This window comes from Crocuta crocuta, unplaced genomic scaffold (assembly GCF_008692635.1).
Source record: "Crocuta crocuta isolate KB4526 unplaced genomic scaffold, BGI_CrCroc_1.0 scaffold323, whole genome shotgun sequence".
Lineage (NCBI taxonomy): Eukaryota > Metazoa > Chordata > Mammalia > Carnivora > Hyaenidae > Crocuta > Crocuta crocuta.
In genome coordinates, this window is record NW_027536465.1 from 3760107 (window position 1) to 3769115 (window position 9009).

A 9009-nucleotide genomic window follows, 5' to 3' on the forward strand; every position below is an offset into this window, starting at 1 on the left:
GAGGGAGACACAGAATCTGAAGCAGGCTCCAGGCTCTGGGCCGTCAGCACAGAGCCCAACGCAGGGCTCGAACCCACGAACCAGGAAATCATGACCTGAGCCGAAGTCAGTTGCTTAATCGACTGAGACACCCAGGCACCCCTGCATGTCATTTATAAATAGGGAGTCCAAGCAAAATTTGTACGAGGCTAAACAGGCAAGGAAGACTTTATCTAAGGCTACTGCAAGAAGAGAGAGGCTATCATCCAATCGGAGCTCAACTCTGCTAAATGCAAGTCGGGAGGATGTGTAAGTGCTGGGGTGAGCTAGTGGAAAAGTACTGAAGGACTCAGCAGCCTGGTTGATCAATGGGTCGTGTGTGGCACATTGAGTTACCCCTGAGTTTGCGAAGGTGTTTCTCTGTGGTTAGGCCATCTGTGTTTGCTGATACCCACTGAAGTTAGACACCTGCCCCCTTCCAGAGACTGGGAAATGGGAACGTTTTCTTTCATGGTGGTTATATTTTCAAGGAATAGCTCCTTGGTTCTTGAGAAAGACATTCCTAGGTTATAAAACTGGCAAGCACCCTTTAAAAGAGATTTCCATCCACTTCAAAGGGGCAGAGAAAGAATTTACCCTTCCAAGTTCTCTAAAGAAAGTGTTCTCTGAAAAGGGAGATGAGGATCAAAAGTCAAGAAGAAGGCTCAAGTTTATTCAAACTGCAGGGGAGTGTTTAAGGCCATCTTGGTTGATGGTGAATCTTAAATTCGCTTAGATAATCTAATTCTGGCATACGAATTTTGTAGGATTCCAGCTTAAAAATGCAGATCTACATTAATTCATCAATTATACATTTTAAATTAGGATCACGAGGCTACACTGTTACCGAAATAGGCTGCTTTCTCTTAAACAATTCAAATTCTTGCACTAATCGATGCACCGTTTATTCTTTTAAAATGGCAGTAATAATACCATAGGGACACTGGCTGGATTCATGCCTGGGACATTGATGGGACACTCCAAGCTACAGGCTGTACCAAGGACCCCCTAACTTAAAAGAAGGGGCTGGCCTAGGGAATGCAGCCCCCATTCCTGAGACTGTGGTTGCACGTTACCCAATTATTATTTCTGGTCCTGGAAGTCTGAGATCCTCTAGCCAGAGAGCACAGTTAAACCAAGCCCAGGAGGAGGTGGACATGGTTCCAATGTTACCATCTTGCACAGGGCTTGCATGTTTGCTCAGGGATGCTCCTTGCAGCAGACAGAGCGAAGTTGGCAGGCACTCAGAGCTCAAGTTGTATCTTTGCCTACAGCTTCTACCCCCAGAGACTTTCAGTGTAGGGAAGAGGCTGCAGATCGCCCAGCTGTCTTCAAATTAAGAAACACCACCCACACGGAGGGTGTAAAAAGAAAACCAAGACTTCCTGAGAGGTTTAAGAAAGTCCATTTTATATTCTCCTAGATTTGTCCTGTATGTTCTGTTCCTTGCTTCCTTCCTTTTTTTTTTAATCACAAATATTATTTATTTCTGCTCCTTTCATACATCTTATTGTGCAGGAAACAGTCTTGCAGACACATCTGAAATAACATACTGTCATGCACTCTGTTTACAGGCAAAGCACCATAGGTATAGCTGATTGTCTGTCCAGAGTTCTCAGCTTATGGGATCTCACTTCCCAATTTTACATTAATTTTTGAAAGTCACAAATGTCATCTCCAAAAAATGTTAAGGGGGCTGTAAAAAATAATCACTTTATTCAGTTGTAGAAATGGAGTATATTTTGTCTAAGAAATGAAAAACTAAGAAGAAAATGCCACTGAACATCGTTGGTACATTGGCAGAGGCCAGCAGGAAAAATACTGTGATAAGCTTGTCTCTTTGAAATCAAGAAGACATTCTAGTTCAAGCTTTAACATGCCTCCTATGTTTTCACTAGATACTTCTTTTCTGCTGCTTCATTCTTTTCCACAGTTCACATCAGAGGACTGGTACAGTCTTTAAAATGTCATTAGCAGGAGCGAATCCAGTATCCACAGATTTCTTCTCAAAAGGTAGTTTAACCCATCAGATCACCGAGCAGCTTCATTCTCATGAATACTCGAGCCATGAAGAAACTCGATAGGACACAGACAAATCCAATGAATAGAAGAAGAGATCTATTGCATTTTGGAATGTTTGGTGCATTCGACCGGTCTAGGATTATGAAACCTAAACCTCCCATTGTGAACAGGAAGCTGGATGTGAGTCTTTCCATAATATACTGTCCATTTGCTCTATAGGCCAAGAAACCTACTGGTCTCTGATGTCCATGTTCATTGGTCATAGAGCCAGCACTTGGAGGTTCAACAATAACATTATAAACTATTCCTCTGGTAATGAGGAAGTAAGACACCACCACCAGAGTGTACACCGTCATGGCCGATGGCATACGCACCCAGGGAGGCTTCTTCAGCTTCAGGTTGGTGCATTCGCGCACTAAGAACGGGACCCAGTACAAAGTCTCCATGTTGGTAGTGGCAGGGGACTCTTTCTTTCTTTCTTTCTTTCTTTTTATTTTAAATGTTTATTTATTTCTAGGAGACAGAGAGAGAGACAGCGTGAGCAGGGGAAGGTCGGAGAGAGAGGGAGTCACAGACTGAAACAGGCTCCAGGCTCTGAGCTGGCAGTCAGCACAGAGCCCGACGCGGGCTCAAACCCACGAACCGTGAGATCATGACCTAAGCAAAAGTCGGACGCTTAACCAACTAAGCCACCCAGGCACCCCGGACTCTTTCTTTCTTAAAGCTAGTTTGTTTATTTTGAGAGAGACATGGGGCACCTGGGTGGCTCAGTCGGCTAAACGTCCTCCATTCATGCTCTTTCTCTCTCTCAAAATAAAAAAAATAAACTTAAAAAATTAGGTCTACCTTATGATCCAGCAATCCTACTGTGGGTCTCTATCCAAAGGAAACAAAGTTATTATCCCAGAGGTATCTGCACCCCCATGTCCACTGAAGCCTTATTCATAATAGCAAAGATATGGAAACAACCTAAATGTCTGTTAATGGTTGAATGGATAAAGAAAATGTGGCATATATGGGGGCACCTGGATGGCTCAGTCCATACATACAGCATGGGACTCTCGATCCTGGGTTTGTGAGTTCAAGCCCCACATTGGGCACAGAGCATAAACAAACAAGCAAACAAATAAAAACATTAAAAAAAAAAAAAGAGGGGCGCCTGGGTGGCTTAGTCGGTTAAGCGTCCGACTTTCGCTTAGGTCATGATCTCGCGGTTCGTGGGTTCGAGCCCCGCGTCGGGCTCTGTGCTGACTGCCAGCTCAGAGCCTGGAGCCTGTTTCAGAGTCTGTGTCTCCCTCTCTCTCTCTCTGACCCTCCCCTGTTCACCCTGTCTCTCTCTATCCTAGAAATAAAATAAAAATATTAAAAAAAAAAAAAGAAAATGTGGCATATAGAGAGACTGGAATATGATTTAGCTTTATAAAAGAAAGAAATCCAGGCATTTCTAACAACATGAATGAACCTAGAGGACATTACACTAAATGAAATAAGAAAGACACAGAGAGACACATACTGCATGGCCTCACTTAATATGTGTAATCTAAAGTAGGCAAACACATAGAAGTAGAAAGTAGATTGGTGGGTCCAAGGGGCCGTGGAGGGGGAAAGATGGGGTCAGACATTCAAGGGGCACAAAGTTTCAGTCATGCAAGGTGATTAAGTTCTGGAGAGCTAATGTACGGTCACGGGAATCTAGTCAGCAATACTATACTGTGTGCTTGGAATTTGCTAAGAAGGTAGATCTTTCTTTTTAATACTCATTTATTTTTGGGAGGGCACAGGTGGGGGAGGGGCAGAGAGCAGGACAGAGGATTTGAAGCAGGGTCTGTGCTGACAGCAGAGCCTGATGTGAGGCTCAAACTCACAAACTGGGAGATCAAGACCTGAGCCAAAGTCGAGCGCTCAACCAACTGAGCCATCCAGGTGCCTCCTAAGAGAGTAGATCTTAAGTGTCCTCAACATGAAAGAAAGAAAGAGAGAGAGAGAGAGAGAGAGAGAGAAAGAAAAAAGGGAGAAAGAAAGAAAGAAAATAGCGATGTGAGGTGAGGCATATGTTAATTAGCTTAGTTGTGACTATTTCACAATGTGTAAATGTATCAAAATATCATGTTGTACAGCTCAAATACATATAATTTTTATTTCTCAATTATACCTCAAAACAGAAACAAAGATATACCAAACAAATGGATCATAGTGGATACTAACTACGTTGCTAAGGCATTTTGATGTCATTAGATACATTTGAAAGGGTAATGCGTGAGCTTTAGAAAACTATACCCTTTACAACCATTTAAATGATGAAAATAGCTTTGAGGTCAATTTAAAAAAAAATCTGCCTCGTTTTTAAAAATTTCTTTTTTTTAATGTTTTTTATTTATTTCTAGGAGAGAGAGAGAGACAGCGTGAGCAGGGGAGGGTCAGAGAGAGAGGGAGTCACAGACTGAAACAGGCTCCAGGCTCTGAGCTGGCAGTCAGCACAGAGCCCGACGCGGGGCTCAAACCCACGAACCGCGAGATCATGACCTAAGCGAAAGTCAGACACTTAACCGACTAAGCCACCCAGGCGCCCCTCGTTTTTAAAATTTTCTTAGTGATTGTGGGGACGAGCACGGGGTGTTATATGGAAACCAACTTGACAATAAACTATTTTTAAAAAAGGAAAAAAATAAAATTTTCTTAGTGGATGCTGGAATAAAACTACTCAAAGAACTTGTCTCTCTGCTCTGAAGAGCTGAAACTTTCAGGCCGGGCCTGAAATGTGGATTCCCTGTGATTAGGAAACTCTCTTAATACCTGCGAGGCTCATTGCTGTGTCTTCAGCACAGCGTCTGGAACACAGCAGACGTACACAAAGTCATTAAATTGAATTAAGAGGGGCAGCCGATTTTGTGGGGGCAGTTTTGTTTTGTTTTTAAGTTTATTTATTTAAGTAATCTGTACTCCACCCAAAGTGGGGCTTGAACTCAGGACCTCGAGATCGAGTCACATGTTCCTCTGAGCCAGCCAGCCGCCCCTGAAGTTGCTATTTTGGACATGCAGTACTGGAGATATGGGATGATAATTCAGGCAAAGCCAACGAGAAAGTCTAATTCATTTTTTGCAGGGTAGTCTTTCTGTGATTTGAAGCCACTTAAATCACTCTCTTTTCTCACATCTGCCCTTAAAGAATTTTTCCTACCGAGGAGATAAACTCTTCCAGAGAGACACAAGGTTTGATTCCAGTTCTTCTGCTATGGTGTCTCCACAGGTTACTTATCCTTTAGTTTCATCAGTTAACAGAGAGATAAAATTCTACAGCTTGTTGGGAGGACCTAATGCATGGAAAAGCGCCAGGAACAAACACCCACAGAGTGGGCGTTCGGGAAATGGCAGCTTGGAGGTAAGGTTCGGCTGGTACTATCCTGGGTGTTCTTCTCTAGGTTGAAATCCACAGGGCAGCATTCCAGGGTGGTAACAGGCCTCTAGGGCTGGGCAGAGCAGAACAAGACTTCACTCCTCGGTTCACAGACTTTCCTTCCAGGTTCATGCCTCTTGGGTTGCTTTAACATTGACACTGGAAGTGTAGGGCGTCTCTAAAGGAGGCTAAAGTAAGAGAAATGTGGGTGCCAACAAAGCATCCGGGGGTGGGGGTAATTGTTATTCGCCTGTGAAAGGAGATGATGGAACTGACTGTAATGGAGTACATTCCATCAAGAAGAGTTCAGAAGAAGGTTCAGAAGAAAGTAATGCCACAGAAACGTAGGAACTGGGAAAAGATGATTCAGCTTAACTCTTTTTTTTTTTCAGTCTTGGTCCAAACATATAAAATGTACCATCTCAACCATTTTTTTAAGTTTATTTATTTTGAGAAAGAGAGAGAGAGAGAGAGAGCACAAGTGGGGGGGGGGAGTCAGAGAGAGGAAGAGAGAGAGAATCCCAAGCACGCTCTGCTATCAGCGCAGCGCCCGATGTGGGTCATGATCTGAGCTGAAATCAAGAGTCAGACGCTTATCTGAGTGAGCTACCCAGGTGTTCCCATCTTAACCATTTTAAAATGTACCACATTACCACATAACAATAAGCATATTGTTAACTATAAGCATGTTGTGCAGCAGATTCCTTTTTTTTTTCTCTTGCAAAATGGAAACTATCTCTATTGAATACTCCCCCTTTTCCCTCCTCTCCCCAGTCCCTGGCAACCAGCACTCTACTTTCTGTGTCTAAGAGTTGACTGCTTTAGACACCTCTTATAATCAGACTCATGCAGCATTTGTCTTTTTGTGACTGGCTCATTTCACTTGGCATAATGTCCTCAAGGTTCAACTACGTTGTAGCCATTGTAGCCAAAGACAGTATTTTTCTTCTTAAGGGCTGACTAATATTCCATTGTGTGCATATGCCACATTTTCTTCATCCATTCATCAACTGATAAATATTTAGGCTGCTTCCGCCTCTTGGCTAATACTGCAATGAGCATTGACATTTGAATACCTCTTCCAGACTTAACTGCATTCTTTTACAGGTAATGGTGTTGTGCCCGAATAGTGAGTCCCAGAGACCTCCAAGGAGCCGGCACCGATGCAAATACAAAAGGGTCTTTATTACAAGCTCGAGCAGGGGCTCATCTGCCTACCGGTGTCGTGGCAGTTTGGTGAAGCGAAGAACAATAGCGAATAGGTTTTTAAGGAATAAGGGATGGAGGTGTTACAGTACATGTAGCATCATCACATAAGCACCAATTACAATTACAGCTTTGACCATTCAGTATCTGTGAGGTGTTCAGTACTTTTGGTGGGACCCAGTCATGACTTTTGAGAATCCTTTGAAAATGACCAATTATGAGGTGAGTTCAAAGAGCCCAGGTGGGGTTCAGGCAAGTGGTGAGAAATTGGATAGTTTGTATCTGCAGTTCCCAGCCTTGACTCAGACCATAGGAATGTTCCTTTTTTCTTTTCGATTAGCTGAACTGAGGGCGGTCCGAGGATGGCTTTAGCCTTGAACAGTCTGAGGCTTTTCCTGGAACTGGGACTGAGGCTACGAGCAGCCAGAGGTTGCTCTTAATGGAGGACTTAATTTTTGGCTCTTCAATGGCAACCCTGACNCCAGCAGATACCAGTAACACCACCACCTGCCCCTCCTCCAAAAAAAAAAAGAAAGAAAGAAAGAAAGAGAGAGAGAGAGATTATTCATACATTGCCAAACGAGCGTGGGACAAAAATGCCCGGGTTGAGAACATTGCTCCAAAGAAACACTCGAGGCCAGAATAGGTGGGACCCAGTGTGCTGCCATCCAAGAGGTGACACAGCGCCCTACAGAAATAAAGTCCTGCGCGATTTTACAAAGCATTTTCTAATTCTCAAAAATGGCAGAGGGCAGAAGGATGTCAAGCAGCACGGAGGTGAAGGCTAAATTAAGAAACTTGCAATGCCTAGAGCTCCAGCGACGAGCACGGGTCTAGGTACCGGCCCCGCGGGGCCTCGCAATGCATGCTGGGGCTTGTAGTTCCGGCGTGAGAAGCCCTGGGCGCGCATTCCCCACCCAGGGCGACTTCCTCTGTCGGCCGCCTGCTTGCCGCCGCTCCCGGAAGCTGAGCAAGTTAAAGTTTCAACGCTTCTTTTCCCCGCCTCTTAGTCCCGCAGACTGCCAACCCGAGTAGCTAATAGGCGGCCTGGCTGGCGCTTACTCTTATCTGATTGGTCTAGAGTTTTGCAGCGCCCACACAAGCTTACTGGGGATTGGTCGAGTCTTCAGTTTTGAAATTCGTAGGTTTCGCCGCGCTGTCGAGCCCCATTGCTTCTCCGGAGTGGTGAGCCCTGGAGATCCGGAGCCGAGGGTTTGGGGCCCGCGAGAGGCTCTTCTAGGGAGGCGGCCGGACTTGGATCCTAGAAGCACACAGGAGACGCGGTGCAATCGAGTGAGTGCGCGCAGGGCCGCCGGCGGGCTGGGGGTGGTTGGCAAGCTTTTACCCTCCCGCTCTGGACCGNTGAGCTGCCTTGGTCCTCGGGCCTGAAATGACCCCTTATCCTCCACCTAGGTCGCGAGATTCCGGAAAAGTAATCCACCGCGCCCACCTCCCGGGTGCCTAGCTTCCTGTTTTGTGTTAGGAGGCCCTTTGTTGACCTGGACGCGCGGGAAGCTCCCACCAACCGGGAATTATGCCCGATGGCATTTCTGTACACTTAACCCTCCCTTCACACCTCCGGCACCAGCTGAGCGACGTTTTAAATGGACCATTTCCGGAGGCCAGTGCTGCCCCTCATTTTGTCCCTCCCCAGGGACGTTCGCTGTCAGCGGTTCAGTCCCCTCCAGCCACCGTGGCCTTCCCTGCGGGTCCCGGGAGCCCAAACTCGGCGCCCGCCTTTCGGAGTCAGAAACCGAGCAGGCGATATAGCTTGTTAAGAGCAGAATTTAAATCCAGGCCCTGCCCCTGACTTACTAGGTGACTTTAACTTTAACTTCTCTTTGCCTCAGTTTCATTTGCACATGGGTATCCTTGAGGTTGTAGTGAGAGTTAAATGGGATGATGTCCCACGTGAGCATGGAGACAGGACTCAGTGGAACAGCTGTTTATGATCATGACCATTTTTCACTAAGGTGTGGTAGACCGTTAAGTCCCCGACTTCCTGCACCTCAAAAAACAGGCATTGCAAAGGAGGCCGGTGGAGCCTTTAAGCTGGTGTATGGTATGAGGGAAGGATTTGGAGGGGAAGGTGAGCTCCCTTCTCCCTTGGTGGGATGTTGGGTGTTCCTGGTTTGTGCACACACGTTCTTAGACTGGCTGAAGAGATTTTTTGCTGTTCCTTCTTTAAGGAGCCTCTTTGATACGCTGATCCCTCTTTTCTAACTTACAGTGACCCTTTTTATCGTATTTGTTAATGTTTTATTTATTTTTGAGAGAGAGCTGCGTGGGCACATGAGCTGGGGAGGGGGGGAACCGAGGATCTGAAGCAGGCTCTGCACTGACAGCACAGAGCCTGATGTGGGGCTTGA

General features: G+C 45.6%; 1 pseudogene; it reads right to left on the bottom strand.

Annotated features, from left to right (window-relative positions):
* Nucleotides 1–2036: 2036 nt before the first annotated feature.
* LOC144218915 (oligosaccharyltransferase complex subunit OSTC pseudogene) lies at nt 2037–2486 on the bottom strand (annotated as a pseudogene).
* Nucleotides 2487–9009: the final 6523 nt, after the last annotated feature.